At 43.6% G+C, this 24,681-nt stretch overlaps 1 protein-coding gene across 8 annotated transcripts in view; it reads left to right on the top strand.

The window, feature by feature from the left end:
- The window catches only part of FGGY (FGGY carbohydrate kinase domain containing), a 411,167-nt gene that overhangs the window by 376,899 nt on the left and 9,587 nt on the right, over positions 1–24,681 (top strand). The gene's annotated exons all lie outside the window — the stretch shown is intronic.

The raw sequence follows: 24,681 nt of genomic DNA on the forward strand, positions 1-24,681 counted from the left end.
ACCCATGAAAGGGTGGGCCTCCCAGTAAGACTGAAGCCCCAGAAGTTTCTCAGTCTCATGCTAGTCTACGCTCAGCCCCCAGCACTTCATCAAAATTATCACTTAAATGTCCCTACCAGTTTGTGACTCCAGTGGCTTCTGCTCTAGGTAAGAAGATCTCAACTGCAACTCTCTAGAATTATCCTGTTTCTCCAGATCTCAGCGTGGTGGTTTGCTCTGTAATCTCAGTTCTCCAAACAATCCAAGACAGATCAGTGATTTTCAGTTTGTTAGCTCTTTTCTTGTTATAGGAATGGGGGTAATGACTTCTAACTCCTTTACACAGTTGAGCTGTAACTGGAAGTCTCTCTGTATATTTCCTTAGTGTATTTCCTGATACTCTTACAAGGGTATAAACTTATGAAAGCAGGGGCTATGTCTGTTTTATTCACTGGTGTATCTTCAGTAGCTAAAATAGTACCTGACTCAGAGTTGGTGCTTAATAAACATTTGTTAAATGCATTGATTAATCAGTTGATATTCACTGAGCACATCAATATACTAGGCACTGTGCTTGGTATGGAGATACAACAATGAAAAAGAAAGATTCCCATGTGTCTACGGTCGTTACAGTGACAGTAGGGGGTATGGTGGGCGTACACTTTAAATGGAAATGACAATAAACTACGGATTAGAGGATAGGGAGGTACTGAAGCATAGAAGACACCTACCTAAACTAGCCTAAGCAAGAGGAAGTTAAAACATTGCCAGAGGAGGAAACCACCATGTGAATTGACTTGTAAAGAATGAGTAGCTTCTAGCCCATACGATGGAGGGTGATCCTGGCAGAGGGACAGCATAGATCCGATGAAGTCCATGTCGGACAATGTGCAAAGTGATTTTCTCCCCCACCTCATGTAATGTTTAGTGCTCCACACAAGGCAGGCACCATTAACTCATTTCACAGATCAGAGAGTTTAAGTGATTCGACAGAATGCCACCAATGCTGAGTAATGGAGCAAGTCCCTTTGAGTCCAGAGTCCACTTTCTTCCTGCTACAAAGATGATTAAAGCGTGAGTTCAGAGCCTGGTGGAGGAGCCAAACACATAAACAGATCTTTCTGGGTACCAGTGCTCCCTTTGAATTTGCTTCATTGTTGTTTTTCTTTAAGACTGCAGAAGTAGTCTAGAAGCAGTGAGTTGCAAATCAGGGCTGCTTTGCAAATGCCCACAAACCACTGGGGGGAGTTTTGTCAAAGAAGGCGGGAAAGAAAAATAAATGTGGGTTTCTGCTCTTTAAACCTCAGCCCAGTGAGGCGGACTTCCTGGAATACTTCAGGCCGCTTCAAAGGCCTATTGTGGGAAGTCTCCAGATGTGCGTGAAAAACCTCACTGGGGAGCTTCCCAGTGAAGAGGCCTTTTAAGCTTGAACTGAGATGAAGGAAGTTGACGTGATGAGTCCTACCAGGTGGCCCGTTTTCTGAAGGCGCCCAGATTCCACCATAACCTTGAGAAGGCGGGGGGGGGGGATTAGCCAGTTCAGATGCCTTTGCCAAACAGTGCATCTTTTTTGATTGCGGACAGCAGGGGTCTTTTTTTTTTGCTGGAATCAGGGGTGGGGGGCATTCACCAAATGATTTATCGACCTTTAAATTGTTAGTGACAGCCTGGTCATTCCTCCGGCATATCTTGGGAGGGCTGGGAGGGATTTCAGGATTGGAAAAAGTCGAGGCCCTGAGTGATTTGTGCCAGTTCTTACAAATGATGCCTCTTGCCGTTCTGAGAGCCAGCATCCTCTGGGTTCTTGCTCGGAGGCTCTGCCCTGAATCTGTGCTTAAGCTGTCTACCCAGTGCACTGTCTGACCTCGGTTCGAGACCCCATCCTCTTCTTGCTAGACACGGTGGAGTCAGAGAGACCCAGGTTTAAATCCTGGCTCTCCGGTTCGCTTTGTCATCTTGGACAGAGTAACTTCAAATTTACCAGGTCTCAGTTTCCTCAGTTGTAAAATGAGGGAAACCTAGTCCCTGCATCATCCTCTGGCTGTGAGGAGACGAAAGGCTGAGCTGATGCACTCACGGCACCCGGCACAGAGCCTGGCGCAGAGTAAGGACCCAGTCTGTTTTTATTCCCTTCCTCTTCCCTCCAGTCGTAAGGGAAGATGGGGGCTGTCCCATTTGGCCTTTGACTGTTCCTTCTGTAGCTCTTTAAATCCTATCCCTGCCTGGTCCGTATGCGCTTAGCTAAATATTTTGAGCTCACAGTGTATTTAGGGGGAAGTTCTTTTGGCTACAGCTAAAATTAGGCCTCTCTTTTGCTCCTCTGTTTACCACCCCCCCCCCCTTCCTATTTTAACTGATTAGAGGCATTGACGCTAAGAAACACTTGAGGAAAGTTGGGAGAACAGCTGGGAGTTGTTCTAGATAAGGGCAGCTGCTCCCTCTCAGCGTGCAGGCGCGGAAGAGGATGCTTCTGACCGGGAAGCAGGAAGGTGCCTTGGAGGAGATGGAGGAATGCCAAAGCCTGCCGCGGCTCGGCAGACAGCAGGGTGTGTGTGTGGGGAGGGAGGGAGTCTTATTACTGTGTCCTCTACCTTCTGCTCAGAGAAGGGGGGAGGGGGGGTTCAGAAAGAGCAGCAGAGACGGAGCGAAAGAGGGGAAGAAAGAACTGAAGGGAAGGAAGGCTTTAAGAAGTTCAGCTAGGTGGCTAGTTATTTAGTTGGTTATTTCATGCAAAAGGCTGTCCTCCCACCTGGATTACTACTGGTCTTCTCCCAACTGGTCTCATGCTCCAGGTTGCTCTTCCACTGGAACCAGAGAGGGTGTGGGAAAGTGCAAATCTCTTCCCCTAAAACTCTGCAATGTGTTTCCACTATGGAATTAGGGAAAAATTTCAGAACCCATCACATGGCCCCTGAGTGCCTGGGATGCCCTCCCCCTCCACCCCTGCCACTGCTACATCTCAGCCCTCTGCCTTTCCCTCATCTCCCTTCTCCAGGTCTTCCTTTCCTGCAGACAGATTAGCTGAGTTTTTTATCCAGGTGTCTCTACCTTCTAGCTATATGACCTTGGCTGGGCAAGTTACTTCACTACTTTGTGCCTCATTTTCCATATCTGAAAAATGGGGACAGTAACGGTAATTGCCTCAGAAAGTTGATGTAAGGGGTTAAATGAATAAATAGTTATTCAATATTTAGAATAATGACCAGCATGTAACTGCTCAATATTGCTATATCTATTGTTGTTGTCATTGCTATCCTTGTTATTATTTCTTTTCTTCCTGTGGCTGTAATTCTGCCCCTCCCCCCAACACACAAACATTTTCTTGACCCAGGTTCTCCTGTTCCTTCAGCCATAGGCTTAAATGTCACTTCCTGAGAGAAGTACTCCCCGACCTCCCCAATCTAAGCTAGTGTTACTCACGTAATATCCTGTAGCCCCTTCTGCTTCCATTCCACAGTACTTAGTGTAATGCATTGGTATAGATATTTTTGAGAATATTTGTTTACTGTCTGTCTCCCCTGTAAGACTCTTAAGTTTCCCAAGGGTGAGGACTATGCTGATTTTGTTCACCAGTGACTGCCAAAGCCTAAAACAGTGATTGGCAGATAGTAAGTGTTCAATAAATGTATATGAAGGGAAAGAGGAAGGAAAGGAGGAGAGAGGGAGGGAGGAAGGGGGACAAGGGAAAAGAAAAGGAAGATTATTGGGAAAAAAGAAAAAATACTTCCAAAGCTCACTCTCCTTGGGATCTAGTTCTCTCCCACTCCTTAGGATATCCAGGGCTGCAGAATACTTCTTGCCACTAGCTCCCTCTATGCTCACTTCTCTTTCCTGTGTCCCACCCCTTTGGGACCTGCTCTAGGCATCTCTATCATGTTGATATGACAAAGATACCTTCCAGTATATTGACTATTCCACTAATCCCTTCTCTGTTAAACACAATGAATGGGCAAACATTTGTCTTCTGGAGATACTGTCTTAATTAAACTCTTATAGGATGAAAACTCCAGGTAGTGAGCCATAAACATGAGCAAGCTTTTGGTGTCACCTGTTCACTGGGGACCTTACTTTTGAAGGCTCTTCCTCCAATAGCACAGAAATTTTCAAAGCTATCATGGCAGAATTTGGGGGTCAGGAGACTTTTCATCTGACCTCATCTTTGCCTGACTCTATGTTAAATTCTGAGCCCTTCCGTTGGTTCCTGCCCATAGCCAGCTGTGATACTCGAGCACCTACGCCCCTGGTGTGTCCCCTCCTGGTGCAGTTCATGCAGCCTCCCTCCTGGATGTCCAACATGGGGACTGACCTTGCCGTGACCCATCTGTCAGAGGAGACCTGGCAACTCTTGTCTCATGGGTAGACCACCCAGAAAGTTTGCCTGGAACATCATTTTATTTTTAGGGGAAAAATACAAAAATATATTTTAAAAGATAAAAAAGGAGGACATGATACAGCATGATATCGAGGATGTTTTACAAAGGATTACAGTCTTATTTAACAAATGGGCTTGAAGTGACCTGCTGTGGGGATGCTGACTCCACAGTGCTTTAGCAAAATATGTCTTAATTTTTTTTTTACATGATCTTTCTTTCTTTCTTTCTTTTTCTTTCTTCCTTCCTTCTTCCTTTCTTTCTTTCTTTTTCTTTCTTTCTTTCTTCCTCCCCTCCCTCCTTCCTTCCTTCCTTCCTTTCTTCCTTTCTTTTTCTTTCTTTCTTTCTTCTTTCTTTCTTCTTTCTTTCTTTCTTTCTTTCTTTCTTTCTTTCTTTCTTTCTTTCTTTCCTTCCTTCCTTCCTTCCTTCCTTCTCTCTCTCTCTCTTTCTTTCTCTCTCTCTCTCTCTCTCTCTTCCTCCCTCCCTCCCTCCCTCCCTCTCTCTCTCCCTCTCTCTCTCTCTGGGTCTTACTTGCGGCACACGAGATCTTCAGTTGCAGCATGCGGACTTCTTACTTCTGGCATGTGAACTCTTAGTTACGGCATGCATGCAGGATCTAATTCCCTGACCAGGAATCAAACCCGGGCCCCCTATGTTGGGAGCGCAGAGTCTTACCCACTGGACCACCAGGGAAGTCCCTGTCTTAGTTTTAATGAACTTATAAACCAACATGCTTCCATTTTGAAGTAAAAACAACATCCCATGTCATAGAGATGTTTACAGAGTTATTTATCTAGCAAGTGAGAAACATGCCAGAAACAAATTTCTCTAAGGAACATACTGGGATATTTTTTTAATATCTAGATCCTCATCAAGGATTGTGAAGTCCTAAAGATAATCCAAAATCTGTGCCTCGGTATAAATAGTTTCTGGCCTTAGAGAGATCCAGTAACTATTAGTTCTCAAATATCAGTCTCAAAAGGGGTGTCTTCTCTTCCTGGGAAGGGTGATTCCATAAGGAGGAATGTTGGAGTTCCTTGCAGCTCAAAGCTATACTAAGACCCACACTCATCACACCTGGCAGAGAACTTCCTGGGCTGCCATGGAGGCAAGAGGGTCCCAGCCCAGCATCACAGCTTCCGCCGGCATCACTCACACTGCCTTCCTCTCTGAAGAGCTGGGTCCTTCTTCCCTTCAGGAAAACTTCCTGCAGGAGGTGGCATTTTAGATTGGCCATTTCTTCACCCATCCATTCACTCAGCAGATATTTATTGGGTGAGCATCACCAACAAGCTAAGCCCTGCGCTTCAGCATGACCTATAGGCACAGTCCCTACCCTCCAGGAGTTGTTGGTCTGATGACAGAGTCAGAGAATAAAGAAATCATTGCACATATAACCAATATACTCGTTACGAGAGCTTAAAGGAGAGGTACAGGGTGTGATAGGAGTGTTTAAATGGGATTTGAGATCCATAAATGTGACTAGTGATTCCTGCCTTCTAAGACGATTAGCTTATGAGGGGGGGAATGTTTGCCCTGGAGGGGAGATTTGACCACAGACATATTGCCAGTGCATGTGATAGTAAAACCAGATGGACCTTTTAACCAGTCTTCTTATTATATTTTAGTTCTCTAAAGACAGTGCACCCTCCCACCCACATTGTCCACACCCGAGGTGAATGGCTCACGCCACCCTGCCCTTTGATATACCACTGAGTTAAACAAATGGATTCTAGCTCCGGGACTTGAATTGTGGATCTACCGTTTACTAGCTGGGTAATTTTTTTTTTTAATTTATTTATTTATGGCTGTGTTGGGTCTTCGTTTCTGTGCGAGGGCTTTCCCTAGTTGTGGCAAGCGGGGGCCACTCTTCATCGTGGTGGGCGGACCTCTCACTATCGCGGCCTCTCTTGTTGCGGAGCACAGGCTCCAGATGTGCAGGCTCAGCAACTGTGGCTCACGGGCCCAGTTGCTCCGCGGCATATGGGATCCTCCCAGACCAGGGCTCGAACCCATGTCCCCTGCATTGGCAGGCAGACTGTCAACCACTGCGCCACCAGGGAAGCCCTAGCTGGGTGATTTTGAGCAAGTTACTTAACCTCTGTTTACCTCTCTTTTCTCCCCTGTAAAATAGGGATAATAATGATAACACCGATCTTATAGGGTTGCTGCAAATATTGATGAGATAAGGCATGTACACTCTTAACATGGTGCCAAACGCATATGACACCAAAAAATGTTAGCCATCGTTCCTAAGGAGTGCTTAAGGAGTGGTGATGATTCTTATTTCCATCTCTTCCACAAGAGCAGAAGTAAGATCTGGTCCCTAAGCAGGAATCTGGTGGGGATGTGTGAGAGAGTGGGGGGCGGAGGAAATGTCCTTCCAGTTTTCCAATTTAAAACCGGCCTCCCCATAGCCGTTCCAGCCTTGAAAAGCTGCTGGGCTCCCCTTGAGCTCCCTGTGCAGGTCCTGCTCACACTCACTCCTGGGTGGAGGCTCCCACCCCGTGCACCCCCAGGTAAAGGCTTTGCAGTTCCAGGCAGCCATAGTTTCTTGCTCCAAGATGTCTGTGCATAAGGACACTAGCATTTTCCATGGCCTCATGTCTTCTATCTTGACACGCATTTTCCTGTCCTCCCATCTCCTCCTCACCACCCTAAGGAAACCGAGAGATGCCTCTTTGGGAAGGTCTCAGCCATAGGCACTGTGCTGAGTGTCCAGAGGTTGCACTTAAACTCCCAGGTTGTCTAGAGCTTCTGCTGCTTTTGAAAAAAAAAAAAAAAGGACCTTTACATCTCTGGAGTAGGTGCCAGATCTTGCAGCACTTACAAGGACAAATCCATTTCTTACTGAATAATGGAGCTTCAAACCCTCATGACTGGCTGATGGAAGCTTTGGCCAGGTCTGTGAGGAATCTTTGCAACATCATTTCTCTTGATGTTCTTTTCTTGCGGCTGCTGTCCTCTGAGCAGGAGGCGGGGCTGAGGCTGTGCAGCTCCGTTACCCCACGACCTTGAGTGAGCCCCTTTCAGACCTGAAGAAGCAGGCTCTGTGCAGGCAGCCCTCAGTCCCAGCCCTCACTCTGCCTCCACCTAAATGGGCAGATGCCTCAGCCCAGAAATCTAAGAGCTCTTGAGTTACTTCTGACAACTCTTGCTCCGTGACACCCCCATCTGACCCATCAGCGAAGCCTCCTGAGCACCTCTTGTATCTGTGTGCATCCCTCTTGTCCAGCAGCACGGCCCTAATTTCCCCCAGGACCCCTGCACCTGGCCCCTGCCAGGCTGAATACAGGCTGAATACCCTTCTGGCTTCCCTGCGGCCCCGGGAAGGAGACTTCAAGCAAGGGCCGTGTGGGGACTGCCTGCCTCTCGGCTCTGTCTCGTTCACCCTTGCCTTCGCTCTGTCTGCTCCAGACACGCTGGCCTTCTCATGCCTCAGATGTGTTATTTTTCCTTCGTCCGTGTGGTCCTCCCCTCTGCTGGATGCATGTTTCCCCCATCCTTCACCCAGCTAAAGCCAGCATTTCTTTGAATGTCAGCCAAGCCATAACATACAGGATGCATACACACATACATACCATATCGTTCATACCTGCGTACCATACATAGCAAGAGGCAGTGGGCCGGTCCCTGGGGGAGGAGGGAGCCCTCATCTCTTAGATTCGGCCAGCTCTCCGACAGAGCGAGGGAGGACCTGAGGAGGCAGCTGTCAGGTAAAGGCTTGGCAGTTCCAGGCAGCCACAGTTTCCCTTGCCACGCTGCTCCTCCTCGTGCTTCTGAGCAAGGCGTCCAAAGGGAGGCTGTGGACAAGATCATTTCTTCTTCCCTACTTGCCTGTAACCTGACAGATCACGTCTTGGTTATCTGGCAGAGATTAATTTGACTTCTGCAAACAAACTAGCAAAGCGTTTCTGCCCAAACTCTCAAACACAATCTCACCTATCCATCTGGCTGCATCCAAAGCATTCGTTCCAAGAATTTTTTGTCCTTTTGGGCTTCACTCTCCCAACCACAGAGACTAGGCAGCAAGGGGGAGGGGGAGAGGGATGGGGAGGGAACGGGGGAGGGAGAGAACGTCAGAGTGACTTGAGGACATTCACAAAAAGTATTCCACTCGCCCTCCTCCACTCCCCGCACACATTTCTGGCCCCGCTGGGACTCTCTTCCACTCGCCAGCCCTCCCATTTTTCCCCCACCCAGAGTTCTTCAGCTCATAAGAAAGATCTGCAGCCCGGGAGTCAGGAGTCCCACATTCTAGTCCTGGCTTTGACACCAGCTGGTTTTGTGATCTTCTCTGAGTATCATCAGTTTCCTCTTCTGAAGCATATTCAGCAGCTGGATTTCACCCCTGAATCCACTGGGCGCAGAGGTAACCAACATTTGTGAACACTTGCTTTATGCAAAACACCAGGCTAGGAATTAATGATTCCTTATCTACTCGCAATCCCTATGAGGCAGATATATTATTCCCGTTTCACAGAGAAGGAAGATAAGACTTAGGAAAATTAAGAAACCTGCCCAGGTCCACAGGTTGGTAGAAAGGAGGCAGGTTTCAAACCCTGATCCGCTCTTTCCATCACACTAATCTGAGTCCTAAGTATACTGCAGGAAAAGAAATCTTGGTGACTTTTTACAAAACAAGAAATAGAATTCACCCTCTTTCATTCATGCATTATGCAGAAGATGGGATGCCTTTGTTGCATTTTCCCCCCATACATACCTCTGCCTGGGAGCTAAGAAGAGGAAACACACACATCAGGACTTCACGTACTCATCTGTAAGAGCCACAGACCCAGTACCAGAGGAAGATGAAGAAACAGGAGCGGGAATGCTGGGTGCTGTGAGGCTCTTAGGTGTCAAAGCAAACCCAACCCAAGCCTTTGGCTACATGATGAGCAAACTGAGGGCCAGAATGGTCATAGAACTTGTTTGAATTCACCCCACTGGAGAGCAGAGCCTAGCCCCCAGGTCTCCTGACTCTTCCCACAGAATCTCCCACGTCAAATAGTCCTCCTCCATTCAAAAAGAAGAACCTTCAAGAACATTGATTTTGTACCCGTCTAAAAGCCATGCCGAGCTATGCTAAAGGTATCGGGCGTTGCAAACGTATTCTCACAGAAACGCCCAGCTGGACACACAAAGAAGCAGGTCTCCGAGGAACAGGGTAAGGATTGTCTGAAGGGATCTGTGCTGGTGAGATTACAAAAATCATAATATATGAATAAATGAACATATGGAAGAAATCAAGCAAAGCCCTCTCCTTCTTCCCGTATGTAAACTCAGCCTTTGCCTCAAGTCATTAAGCAAACACAGATGCAGCCAAACCAGGCACCAGATGGCAAAGGAGAGCTGGAAGAAAAGGTAAAGAAAGCTTTCGGTGTTTATTCAAAGATGGGAAAAAAGCCATGATCCAAAATGCTGTGGTTTCCACAGAATGGTCACCTGGGGTCACCAAGACCCAAACCAAGGCCCAAAAGTAACCAAAACAAAACAATACGAAACTAGAGTAATCATGATTGGGAAGTTGTAGGAAAACCACCACTGTCTTCTGTCAATGGAATACAGTGTCAGAAGAAAGTGATAATTCAGGGAAATGAAAGAAAAGGTTAAATAAAGTAGAAGGACCAGAGAAGGACAGGAAAGTGGGAAGAATGGGCTTTTGCTGAGTACTTGCATGTGCCAGGAGCTTTGCACCCTTGGTCTCATTTAATCTTTACAACTACCCATTTAGGTATTGGCCAAGCTTTATAAAGAAGGAGATTTCATAAATGGGCCAGAAGATTAGGTTCCAGGGTCACATCACGGGAATTCCAACCCAGCTATTTCCAGTGCTGTATGTGTACTGTTCCCAGCTTTGCAATCAGAGAACTCTGATTTCTAATCTTATATCCTGCTGTCAGATCATGTAATATTTAACACAGAAAATATGGTCCTTGAAAGACTCCATTTACCCTGTAATCACTGAGCATTTGCCACATGCCACGCCCCTGGGAATATGCTTGGGTTATAGTTGTATACCAGACACGCAGGGGGAGTCATATGGCGCTCTCTCGCCCCTTCTGCCCATCCCACTAGGTGTAAGGAAGAAAGTGACCTCGTCAGCTACTGCCTAGAGGGGAGACCAGAGGAGATTGAAGACTGGGGAAGAGAGCATGCCTGAGAACTTGACTTTATTTCTATTTCACAAAAGACACCCTTGCACATTCCTCACCCCACTCTTAGCTTGTACATTGGGGATGAGCATCTGTAATGACAATCCAAAGGATATCCTAGCTTTTCAGTGTGCATGAGTTTATGTATCCAGGATAGGAAAATTCCAAAAATGCTTCAGTTTCAATGAAAAGTTTAAAGGAACATGAACATGTACCCCCTCTCCCCAGATCATTCAGAGCACTCCGTAGCTTGCAGGTAGACCGGCAAGGCAGAAGCTGCTTGCAAGCTAGGCAGACCAATCTCCCAACTCCTCCGCTAACTAACCTTGCTTCCTAGGCAAGCTGCACAACTGCTTTCGTTCCAGTTGCCTTGTCTCTAAAACAGAGTTAATGTGTACTTTGAAAGGCTGTTGTCAGACTTTTTTACTTTCCTCTTACTCCTCTCTTCCCACCTGGCCAGTCTCTTTACAGCCATTTAATTTTTTCATTTTTTCCCATTTTCTTCTTTTACCAAATCCCAATCCAGATGAATCCAGATTTCTACCTTATGCGTGCCTAAAGGCCCCTGAACACTGTAAGGAAATACTATACAACAATAAGGCAGGCTTCTAACATTATGTATTAATGATCCCCAGATAGTCTCCCTCACCCTCTAGGTTCTAGGTGGGTTTGGCCTCTGGGCACCAGAAGGAGCCTGGAGGATAATAAAGCTGTTTGTTTCCCCAGCTCCGTCCTTGCTGAATTGCCACAGTTTAGCTGATTTCATGTACCATGTATCTATACCATAGACCACGATTCTGGCACATGGTCCTCTCCCTCTTCCCATCTTCTCTCGGGTGGTAGGAATCACTCCCTCCCCTTGCTCCTTCAGGCCAGGAGGCGGTAATGGTTCCCCGCTGTTGCTAGTCTTCTCCTAAACCTTCTTTTCAACAAACCCTTTATTAAGCTTTACATCAGCTACCCAGTGTGAGTGTCCATCTGTTTTCTCACAGGAACTAGACTAATATGTCAGATTAATTTCTCATTTTCTGCAGTGATCATATCAAACCTCTCCAATTCCCAGCCCCATCTTTCCTCTCACATTCAGACATATGACCTCCTGTTTATTCTCAACCACCAACTACCTCAAAAAGAAAATAAAAGCCATTAGAAAGACATCTGACGTCAAACCTACATTTCTCATATCCAGTGGAATGCTGGAGCTGTCTCACACTTGCTCCCAAGAGCCAACTGTGGGCATCTCTGCCCAGCTCCACGTTCAGTGACATCACATTAGCAGCTTGAAATGAGCCATAGTGGAAGTCTTTACACCACAGAAATTGGCAAACACTACAAATCAGGGCCTTTTTTGTTTTGATAGAGCCAGTTGTTGAGCATTTATCAGCACACCACTGCTTACACCCAGATGCTGCCTTTTTCTCCTTTACATTTGTTACAATGGAGAGATAGATGCCCAACCTGTTATCAGAGGCCCCTCCATCTCCCACTGCCTCTGATAGTTCGTTCGATCCCTTTCCCTGCATATTTAGCCTCTCCTTCCATACTGACTCCTTCTCTCATCAGCATTTCAGCCTGCTCTAGACTTGTGCTGTCCCATTCAGTTGCCACTCATCAGATATAGTTACTGAGCGCTTGAAATGTGGCAGGTCCAAATTGAAATGTGTAAAAGACACACCAGATTTCAGAGATTTAGCATGACTACAAGAACGTAGACTATCTTATTAATAATATAATAGGTTAAATGAAAGATATTAAAATTAAATTCACCTATTTCTTTTCACTTTTTTAAATGGCCTCTAGGAAATTTAAAATTACTTATGTAACTCACATTATTTCTGTTGGGCAGCGCTACCATAAACTCTCATCTTAAAATAAAATCCCCTCTTCTACCTCTCAGCCCTTCCAGTTATTGCCTCTTACAGGCAAAAATGTTTTAAAAAGCGGCCAGTCTCACTGTCATGATTTTCTTAGCACCATCTCCCTCCTCCTTAGCCAAGGATGATCTAGCTTCCACTTCCACAAATCCGCTAAAGTAATGCTAGTCTAAGTCACTAGTGCTAACCTAGGCCATGCACAACACAAAGGGCTTTCCAGGCCTTACCCTGCTTTACCCTTAGCAGCATTCTGCAATATGGAACACTCCCTTCATTGAAACACTTTTTTTTTTTAATTTATTTTATTGAAGTATGGTTGGTGTACAACGTTGTGTTAATTTCTAGTGTACAGCAAAGTGATTCAGTTATACATATATATATATATATATATATATATATACATTCTTTTTCATATTCTTTTCCATTATGGTTTATTACAGGATATTGAATACAGTTCTCCGTGCTGTACAGTAGGACCTTGCTGTTGATCCATTCTCTATATAATAGTTTGCATCTGCAAACTTCCAATCCATCCCTCCCCTACCCCGCCCCCCCCCTTGGCAACCACAACTGTTCTCTACGTCTGTGAGTCTGTTTCTGTTTCGTAGATAAGTTCATTTGGAAACACTTTTCCACTGACAACATACTTTCTTGATTTTCCTCCCGCTGCTCTGAATGCTGCTTTCCACATTCCTTTGCCAGCTGTCCTTTCTCCTCTACCTAGCATTCTCCGTTGGTCTTCTACCGGGTTTTGTCCATCTCATCCACTGCTAAGGATTCATTTTCTACTTATATGGCAGCAGCTCTACAGCTGTTCACATGACATCTCCACCTAAAGGTCTCACGGGCATCTCAATTTAAACATGTTCAAATCTGAACTCAGCATCTCCACCTTTGCCTGCAAAACTGGCGTTAGCTTAGGACACGGCACTGTTGGTAAGGGCACCACATCTACTTAATCACTCCTGCCAGAACCTCAAGGACATGCTGAACCCAGCCTCTCTTTTCCCTCCACTTTGGTCTCTCCTGGTCTCTTTCTAAACTATACCTCGTGTCTCTTGAATTCTTCCACTTTGCTTTAATTCCACAGTCACCATGCTAGTCCAAGCCACCATCAGCTCTCACCCAGACTGCTCCAAGGGCCTCTTGAATGGCCTCCACCTTTACCACTCTCTAACCCGTTCTCTACACATCAGCCAAAGTGATCTTTCACAAACTTGAATAGGATGGCTTTGGCTTAAAACTCTCCAATGGCTTCCCCTTGACTTTGGCATAATGTTGGAAACCCTTAACGTGATTTTAAAATGCCACCCAAAATCTATTCCTGCCTTCATTTGTAGCTTTGTCTGTTATCACTCTTTCCCTCTGTTCTACCTACTCCAGCCATCTTGGACTTCTTTTTGTCCTTTGAATGTGCCACATTATCTTGACTTGGGGCCTTCAAATGTGCATTTCCTTTAGCATGGCACCCTGTTCATCACCTTCTTTACCTGTCCAACTCCTCTTTAGCCTTCAGATAGTTCCCTAAGCCCCCGGACTAGTTTTGTCTCCCTCTGGCACTCTCCTATAGCACCTGTGTTTCTCTAATAGACTCTAAACTCCATAAGGTCAAGGATCGGAGCTGTCTGGTTCACTGACGTATCCACAGTGCCTAGCACAACACGTGGCACGCGATAGGTACTCAATAACTAGTTGTTGAACAATAAAACATTATCTGATTCAAACTTCCCATTTTGGAGACGAGGAAACTAGAATCTAAAGAAAGGAACCAACTCATTCAAAATTGCAGAGCCTAGACTCAGATTTGTACAGGACCAGAGTCTCCTGATTTCCAGATGAGTTTTCTTTCCAGTACATCATGTGCCTTGTCAATAACTTAGTAACCAGAGGGAAGCAGACTGAATTCCCTATGTCTTGTGAAAGCCAGAGCAAGCTCATATTCATAAACACAGCTGACATAGTTGTTGTTTTCTTTGTTTGTTTTATGTAAAAGGCCTAGAAATCCAACCCAGAAATAGACTCCACGTTTCTAAACCTACAACTTTTATTCCCTACAGCCCCTGTTCTGCTCATTTTTCATCTTCCTTCCCCCCATTAACCAGAGGCATCAGCTGGCATCCAATGTTGAATGGTTCCTTCATTCCATGCTCCTTATCACTCCCCTGCCCAGGCAGCATGTTACATGTAGCAGAAGATTAGGAAGTGCTGTCTTTAAATAGAAGCACTCGAGAAAACATTACAAGATCCTGTGTAATCCTGGGGTGCAGATGGGTATAATAATTATAAAAATAAAAATAACAAATTTTTAAGCTATTACTTGTGCCAGGCACTAAATTAGATGGTTTACATGCCTTTTCTCTTATCTTTCTAACTCTATGAGTAATTATTTCTATTTTTCTATTTTACAGATGAGTAAACTGAGGCATAAAGAGGTTATTAAACTGCCTAAGCCATTCAGTTAGAAGAGCCAAGGTTCTGATCTAGGCAATCCAGAGCCCGTGATCTTAACCATGTGACATCTGACAATAAAAAACAGGTTGACCTGACAGTTAGGAAATACTAAGAAGTACAACTGAGGGAGATCCCGAAGTTGCTTTATACAGATATCCTACCCCTGATTTATTCATTCATTCATTCAATCACTCATTAATTCATTGATCCATCTACTCATTCGTTCTTTCATTCTCTCAACACTATTTATTGAAAAGTCACATTATATCAATTGCTGGGAATACTGATAAAATTAATGACCTCTATCCTCTGAGCTCTCACCGTCTAGTGAAAGAGGCATATAAGTAAACAGACATTTATCCTACTGTGTGCTAAGTACTAAGATAGAGGGAAACCAGGGAGCTTTGGGAACACAAAAAAAGATTATAAACCAACTTAAAAGGACACTACGATGATTTATCCTGGACTTGCCTTCCATGCTTTCCCCTCACTCTGTCTGACCTCTGCCCCCTCCTTCCTTCCCAGTTTCCCTCCAGCCTTTCTCATGCTTCTGGTGCTTTGGTGCCATCTTTGGCCTCCCCAACTCCTGGTTTCAGACTCAACCTCTCTGCTTGTCTTTTTCCTCCTGATGTTGGTTAGAAATGCATTCTGGCTTAGCCAAAGGCACTTCTGCACCATAAACCAGTCTGAGGCCGGCCCCAAAGGCTAGACCAGTGCATGCATGCCCTACTTCTAATGTGGCTCTAGTCTAGGAGAGTTGGAGATCCAAAACAGGGAGCTTTAAGGAGTATGGAGGGCAGGATAGATGGATAGATACCCTGTGTCTTAGATAATTTGGTTATTTATCAGCCTAAACACAGAGAAATTGATTAGTGACTACCCAACATCCCTTGAAGCTCAGTCATTATGTCCTGCATGTCCCACACCACTTTTTCATTACCCTGGAATATACTGGTCTCTGTGCAGTAGTGGAATCTTTGGTTTTGCATCAGAGTAAAATAAAATAAACCCATCACACTTGGAACATAAGGAAATGTTAATACCATCACATTTTGATTCTTTGCTGCCAATTATGGTTCCCTATCTGTTGGCCAAAGAATCTTCCCAATACAGAATTAACGTTGAAGCAGGAAGTGTAAGTTTCCAAGGTGTTCGGACCCTGAGAGCTTTCAAGATGTTGCGTTTTCTCGAGTTGCAGTCTCCTGTTGGCCCACTCCATCCTAAACAAAGTTTCTCCCCTGCAGTCATAAATGAAGCATATCCTGGCTAAAGAATTTTGTGGATTAGAGGCACCAATTGAATTTGGCAACTAAAAGAGAATTAGTGGTGATTCCTATTGATCGATGTGTTTCATTTAATAGATGAAGGACTCACCCCTATATATGGAAGAAATCAGAGTCAGAAGATGTATATGGATTGAAAGACAAATAAGGGATTGAGATTCTGGAAATAACCATGAGGTGGAGGGGGACATTTGATAGGAATGATGGGGCAAGCGAGAGAATTGGATTAATGGGCAATTGAAGTCAGAAAGTGGCAATTAGAATATTGGAAACACTTTGAAAACACAAGACTCAAGCATTGGATGGGTCTTGTAAACAGATGCTGAAGTCTTACATGATGATGACAAACCTCCAGATGGATAGGGAGACTCAGATCTAAGCCTTAGCCTCATTTAACAGCAGCAAGAGGCTGATGATGACAGCACTGAGATGCAGGGGAGCTAAGTATGATTATATCTCTATCATTAGGTGGGATAAACTTCAGAGTAAGTTTTTTTGCTTGCAGATGGAGGAGTAATCATCTGGAAATAATAGTAAGGAGCCATGAGAATATTGACACCCACCACTTTCCCCAGCCCACCTACCCCACCAACCTGAAACATATACCCAAGTAATACATGGTAACTCTTACTTTTAATAAAGTTTCTGGGAAAATAAGCTTTGTTTCAGTTGATGGGTAAATAGTAGTAGTAGTAGTAACAACAACTATAGTTTTAGTCATTTATTCCATAACAATAGACCAATAAAATAGGTATTAAGATTCCCATTTTTAAAATTGAGACTCAGAGTGTTAAGTGGCAGAGCTAGGATTTGAATTATGGTCTCTATATCACCAAAGCCTTTGTCCCACAGTGAATGGTTAAGAATAGAATTCCAAAACTGTGTGTCTCCTCATCTTTCAACTGGGGATATGAAGTAGGTAAAGTGTTCAGTACAATACTGGGCCGTAGTAAGTACTCAATAAATGTTAGCTGCCATTATTATTGTTGTTGTTGAGTTATTGTTATTAGTATTATTTTTATAGCTCACTACATTACCTTATATTCTCAGCCAGAAATATTAGTAGGACCATTTCTTTTTCAGTCAATAACAGATTATTAGATGGGTGATAGCTTGCAGTTTTGAAGTCTATAATCTAATGCTTTTAGTAAGAAGCTTGATATTTTGGCTTTGAGAAAACCCATAAGAGCCAGGTCAAACTCACGTAAGTAAGATGAGTAGTCGTTCAACTATTCATTTTAGGACCCAACTCCTTAGCAGTCAGGCCAAGTATTAGGACCACACTGTAAAATATCACAGTGGTAGGTAGCCTTACCTATTGTGGAACCTCACCCCTCTGCCATGCTTGCATGACTGAGTTGGAATGAAGCTGTACCTTGCTGGGGAAACACAGTGGGTATATTCCCTCTTACAGTGAACCTAGTTTAAAAAAAAAAAAAACAAACTAATAAAATATACCATTGAGAGTAACTGGCTCATTTGTCAACTGAGAGTTAATCAAAAAAAGACATGTACATGGAACCAACAGATTGCAGAGCTGGCAAAGACTTTAGAAATAATCTAATCCAACCCCTTTATTTTGCTGATAAGGAAAGTGAGTCCCAGGAAGGGGAAGGGTCTTACTCAAGGTCATACAGCTGGCAGTAATTTTGTTTGCTTCAAAAATTAATATGAACAATCTTTCCATACATCACTGAATCCATCTTCCTGCCTTTGTAAGCACAATGTCATGACTATAATTGAAGTTGTCTTTGATGGTGGAGAAAGCAAGCTTTTAGGGTTTTACAGGGCCCTAAAGTCATCAGAGCAAGATAAATTGTCATGAACTGATGCTGAAGATCTGTCTATTGACTGTGAGCTCCTCAAGGATTAGGCCTGGTCTTATTCATGAGTTAAAGCAAGTTTCAAATCCTAGCTAAGCCATTTACTAGCTTAGGAAAGTCACTTAACTTCTCTGAGCCTCTGTTTCCTCATTATAAATTTAGATAATAAGACCTTCATTACAGAATGTTTGTTAGCATCAAATGAGGCAAGATATAGATGCACAGTGCCTCACCAAAATAGACATTTAATAAGTGTACACTTTCAACTAACCTTTAGCTAATGTCCTGCTAAAAGCTACGGACACATCAATGAATAAGAAAGCCAAGGACCCTGATTTCACAGAGCTTAGGTTCATGAGGGAGGAGTAGAGGTGAGAGCCAAAGGAAGAAGTAGACAGTAACCAAGGATGCAGATAAATTAATATAATTTCAGGCCATGCTAAGTGCTATGAAGGGTTATGAAGACAAGAAAATAGGATCATGTGGTAGAGGGTGTTCAGTAGAAGTAGACTGTTTCAGCCAAGAGTGGCCCAAGTCAGTCTCTTTGAGATTATATTTGCAGAGGACCTAAGTCATATGAAAAAGCCAGACAGTCTAAGATCCAGAAGCGCACTCCTGAAAGAGGCAGGAAGGCCCCCAGCAGGGGCAAACTTGCCACGTTCAGTCAACAGCACCATAGCCATTGCGTTTGCAACACAGCCAGCACAGTGAGCAAGACCTGAGGTGAGGTTGGAGACATCCACCCAAGTTCGACCTTGCAGTTCTAGGCCATCTTATGAAATTTCCTTCAAAAAGCATCCATTACAATTTTCAGGAGTGAGGAGAGCTATGATATAACAAAAAAATAAATATTTGACCTCTGTCCTTGACCTGGCACACAGCTTCTAAACCCCTGGGAATCTGTAGTGAAGAGTGTCTTTTGCATACTAAAGAGATGACTGGGGACCCCTAGATAACCATCAACACAGGGGTTGGTCACCAGCAAGACCAAGGCATGATTAGAGGGTTGGAACTTTGAGCCTCACTTCCTGACCTCCAAGTAGGGGAGGGGGCTGGAGATTCAGCTAATCACCAATGGCTAATGATTTACTTAATTGTACCTACGTAAATGAAACCACCATAAAAACCCCTAAACAACAAGGTTTGGAGAGCTTCACGTGGTGTGCCCCAGAGAAAGCATGGAAGCTCTGCCCACCTCCCACCCACCTCCATTATACCTTGCGCTATGCATCTCTTCCATTTGGCTGTTCCAGAGTTGTATCCTTTATAATAAACTGGGCATAGCAAGTGAACCGTTCTCCTGAGTTCTGTGAGCCATTCTAGCAAACCTGAGGTGGAAGGGCTGGTCATGGGAACCCCCAATTTATAGCTGGTCAGTCAGAAGTACAGGAGGCCCAGTGACTTGTAACTGGTATCTGAAGTGGGGGCAGTCTTGTAGGACTGAGCCCTTCACCTCAAGTGACACTAACTCTGGGTAGTTAGTGTCAGAATTGAACTGAATTGTACGACACCACTTGGTGTCTGCAGAGTTGGAGAATTGATTGGTGTGAGGAACCCACATATTTGGTGTCAGAAGTATTGTGGGTAAAAATAGCTCAGAGAAACAAAATCTAATTTACTTCATGTGGCATGTGGGATCTCAGTTCCCCAACCAGGGATCGAACCCGTGCTCCCTGCATTGGGAGTGCAAAGTCTTAACCACTGGACCACCAGGGAAGTCCCATCCAACAAATACTTATAGATCACCTATTCTGGCCAGGCACAGTTCTTAGTGCAGTGAATGAATCAAATAAAAACCCCTGGCCGCATGGAGCTTGCATGCTAATGGAATAATACGTAAAGTTTATGGAGCATTTACTATGTGCTGCACTATTCTAAGTGCTTTGCCTGAAATAACTCACGTGGTCCTCAAAACAGTCCTGCTAGAGGCATACTGTTCTTATCCCTATTTTTAGACGAGGAAACAGGCATAAAGAAGTTAAGTCATTTGTCCATGATAATGCAGCAAGTGGTAAAGCCTGACTTCAAACTCTGGCAGTTCGTGATAGTCGGAGTGTCTTTCTGAAAACTCACTCTGACTATGAGTAGATACTATTATTTCCACTTTATAGATGGGAACACTGAGGCTTAGTTCACACATCTGGTAAGTAGCAGGGCCCAGATATGATCCCAAGCCTGTTTCTCTCTACAACCTGATACCTTTCCACTAGCATCTCCATTTCCTGCAAAATTGGAGAGCGCCGCACCCCTACCCCTCCTTTATGATCAAGAGACTAATCCAAGGTGTATTTTAGAGTGAATATTGGAGAAATAGGCATTTGAAAATTTTTATTTCCATTTTGTAGACATTCTATAATGGAAAATAAAATATAAATATACCAACACATATTTATAACATACACAGTGTTTTTTCTTTTACATTCTTTTAAATTGAGGTACAGTGTACATAAAGTGAAATTCACAGATCTTAAGTGTACAGTTTTGATGAAGTTTGATAAATGTGTACACCCATGTAATCAACACCCTAATAAATAAGATATATGTATGTGTGTGGATGTGGATGCGTAGGTAGGTACGTAGATTGATACCATGTATTTAAAATTATAAATGAGGTGTGAGTCTTCATGTCATGATTAGTAATGAAGACCTACCCCACTCTTTCCTTTCTCTAACCCCTTCCTGCTTCTCAATTGACATTGTTGTCATGGAGGTTACACAGAATACCAGGTGCAGGTCAAACGATGACTGTGTCAAAAGAAAAACAGAACAAAACAAAACAAATAGCAGAACAACTAGCCATTTCTTAATGCTTGTTGGAGGAAAATCACATTGCTATACTTTGTTTTTCTACGGAGGGATCATGTGCCTCAGCCCACACATTAACATGTGAACTTGTTGTTCCAGTAAAACGAGTCAGAGCTCCTCAGGAAGGCAGATTCATGTATTTCAGAACTATGTGTCAGCATCTCTGAGAAAAGGTACAGTGTACTGTATTGGTGTGTCTCACACACGCACACACGCTCATTCTCACCCAAGGAGATGGCACAACTAATAAGCAGCAGAAGTGTGATTTGAATGCAAGCCCAGGGAACGCAAGCATCAGGCTTTTTTGCATTGCAGAGAGGACAGGAATGTTGGGTCTGAGTGTAGGGTTAAGCAAAGGCCTGGAGTCTGAATTCTGGCTTTACTGCATATTCGCTTTCTGACCTTGGGCAAATTCCTCATACTCTGTTCACTTCTTTGTTGATAAAGTGGGGATAGATGATGATATCTGTGTCATAAAGTCGTTTTGAGAATTTAAAGGGTCATGTACATAAACCAATTTGTACAGTGCACAGCACAGAGTAAGCACCTGCGAAATGTTGGCTGAACCAGTAACCTAGCAACAGCCATGGAAGTTGGTTGCTGGGCCAATGGATGCCTTGTTTTTTGGATCATGTACTCCATCAGTTAAAATTTTGAGCTTACATGCTAAATGCATGCAAACTTATTTACAAAAAAGCATATACATATTCTACTGTGCTTGTAGATTATTTACACTATAAAACAGCTGAAATATAGCTGAAATCAAATGTTATTTTATAGTGAGGTCATCATACTAACATTATGCAATATCTAAAGGTACACTGTTTATGACCAGGTGAGTTTTTAATGATTTTTTAAAATGATTATTGATGATTTCTAAACGATTTTGAATATGTCTCTATATTTATATCTCAAACAGTATTCTTTGTTTTTCTTCTTTTTAATTGACATATAGTTGATTTACTATATTATATTAGTTTCAAGTGTACAGCATAGTGATTCAGTATTTTTACAGATGATACTCCATTAAAAGTTATTACAAGATAATGGCTGTGCTTCCCTGTGCTGTACAATACATGCTTATCTATTTTATATATGGTAGTTTATTTCTCTTAATCGCCTACCCCCATCTTGCCCACCCTCCCTTGCCTCTCCCCACTGGTACTCACTAGTTTGTTCTCTATATCTGTGAGTCAGTCTCTGTTTTACATATATATTCATTTGTATTATTTTTTAGATTCTACATATAATTGATATCATAGAGTATTTGTCTTTCTCTATCTGACTTATTTCACTAAGCATAATATTCTCTAGGTCCATCTACATTGCTGCAAATGGCACAATTGCATTCTTTTTTTATGGCTGAGTAATATTCCAGTGTGTGTATGTATGTGTGTGTGTGTATAAAGCATCTTCTTTATCCGTTCATCTGATGATGGACAACAAACAGTATTCTGGATAATTTTGATTTTTTTCCCAATTCTTGTCTTATCTGACTAGGTCTTCATTGTTTTTACCTTACAATACAAAGAGCTAGCACCAAGTTAGTAAAAGTATCATCATTTTTTTGTTTCCTTGAATCTGAATTATCACCATTGCCTTTAATCCATTGGTTGAATCTTTCTCAGCTGCTTGCCCATTTTGTGAGGGTTTATTTAAATAAAATTAGATAATACCTAGAAACCTACCAACCTGGAACATGTAAATGATGATATGTAGCAAAGCCCTGGAAACTGGGGACATAGAATGGAGTGCCATGCTGTCATCCCTGGTGTTGTAGAGCTCTCACCCTTCCCTTAGGACACCTTACACATCTTACTCACTCATGACTGTCTGATGTATGGACCAACTGATGGATCTGGTGCCAATCTGCATATTAAACTTGAATTAATTTCTTTAGACTAAAAGTCATATAAATGGCACTTCCAATATTTTCTTCTGGAATCTTAACAGATCATCTCCAGCATTCCTTGGAGCACATGCATGCCATTTTAGAAACACCGTTAGATGATCTTCCATTGCCTCTGTCGTGAAAGTCATCACCCTTTCATTCAGCAGCTCAGCAAACATTAACCAAGCAGCTGTAAGTGCTAGGACCGTGTTAGGCATGAGACCCTCAGTAACATGGCTCCTACCTTCAGGGAGTTCACAGTATAGGTCCCACCAGGCCCGGTCCTGGTTATTCTTCCCTGTAGACCGTGACTCTGGACATGGCCAAGCTTGCATTGAATGCCCTTTGGTGCCTTGGTCTAGATTGCCTGCCAGCCTTCCCAAAGTCTTAAGGCCATTGTTCCCCTTCCACTGGGTGGGAGAGAAGGTATCAGATCGCCTGCTCCCCAGATTGCCAACATTCCTGTGTCTGCCACTCGTGGAATCCCCATCTTCCCAACGGGTGAAGAGCTCCTTTCTTTCTTGAACCTAACTTCCCTGGGTACCTCACCCAGTGTAGCCTAAAGCCCTTTGGTGGCTCCCAAGCCAGGCTGTTACCACGTGAGAGCTGGGAGTTCCCTGTACCCACACAGGCCTGGTGTCTGCCTGTGCTGCTCCCAGGGAAGTGGTGAGCCGCGTGTGCGGACTGGTATCTCGGCCTTGACACGGCAGCAAAGGGTCAAACCCCATGAATGCAGTCTTTCATGGCCTTGGTACAGGGCTCCTATTTTTTCCTACAGAAACTCTTACACTTGCTTTCAGAAGTGACAATCAAATGTGAACTTTCATGGTTTATTTATAGCTCGGCCTTATAGAGAGAAAGAAAAGAAGTGATTAAAAGGCGATTTTACCAAATATTTTGTTTTTAAAAGCTTTCATTGTGTGGGCAAAAAGGAAAGAGAAAAGTCCCTGTCTTCGTTGTGCTGTCTAGACTCCCAAAGAGGGTAGTGTGCTACAAATCCAGATTGTCCGACTCCTGCCTGCTGACAAAAAGTATGAATTTTGAGGCCAACTTCAAATAAACCCTTTGAACAGAAATATATTGTGGGGGGTGACTATATTTAGCACATGTCAGCATTTCCATAATAAATTCATATTGTTGTGCTATGGTAATTTCCAGATTTACTGCAGCCAGTGGGTTCATGAGGTTTCAGTTTTATGTTAATTATTTGGAGAAATGGGAAAACTCAGCAGTGCTATTTCTGATGACAGCACTGATTCTCTGGGCATTCTCCATATTGTGTCAAATACCCTTAGTGAGCCCTGCATCCCAGGAGAGAGGAGAGTGAGCACAAGTCATTTTGACTGCCTGTAGAAGCATAATTTTTTTTTAATATAAATTTAGTTTATTTAGTTTATTTTTGGCTGCATCGGGGCTTCATTGCTATGCATGGGCTTTCTCTAGTTGCGGCGAGCGGGGGCTGTTCTTTGTTGCTGTGCGTGGGCTTCTCATTGCGGTGGCTTCTCTTGTTGCAGAGCACGGGCTCTAGGCACACGGGCTTCAGTAGTTGTGGCTCTCGGGCTCTAGAGCGCAGGCTCAGTAGTTGTGGCGCACGGGCTGAGTTGCTCCGCAGCACGTGGGATCTTCCTGGACCAGGGCTTGAACCCGTGTCCTCTGCATTGGCAGGTGGATTCTTAACCACTGCGCCACCAGGGAAGCCCATAACTTTTTTTTTAGAGTGCAGTACAGTTTTATTTTCCTTCAAATGATCAAATCCCTATATGCCACTGTATAAAGTTTAGAAGACAGAAAAAACAAGTTAACAATAGAAAAAGCTATCACCCATGCTCTTGAACCTGTTAATATTTTAATATGTTTTCTTCCATTGTTTATGACGCATGTGTAGCACAGTTTCTGAGATAGAATTGAAAAACAGCTGTATTTTTTTACTCTCACTGTCCCTTTACAGTTGTGCACTAGAGCTAGTTTCTCTCTGCCCTGATTAAAAATTCTGTTAGTTCCATTACTTTCTTAGATAAGTAGAAAGTCACTTAGATAATACAAGTTTTAT

Source organism: Balaenoptera ricei, chromosome 1 (assembly GCF_028023285.1).
Source record: "Balaenoptera ricei isolate mBalRic1 chromosome 1, mBalRic1.hap2, whole genome shotgun sequence".
In the NCBI taxonomy this organism is placed as follows: Eukaryota; Metazoa; Chordata; class Mammalia; order Artiodactyla; family Balaenopteridae; genus Balaenoptera; species Balaenoptera ricei.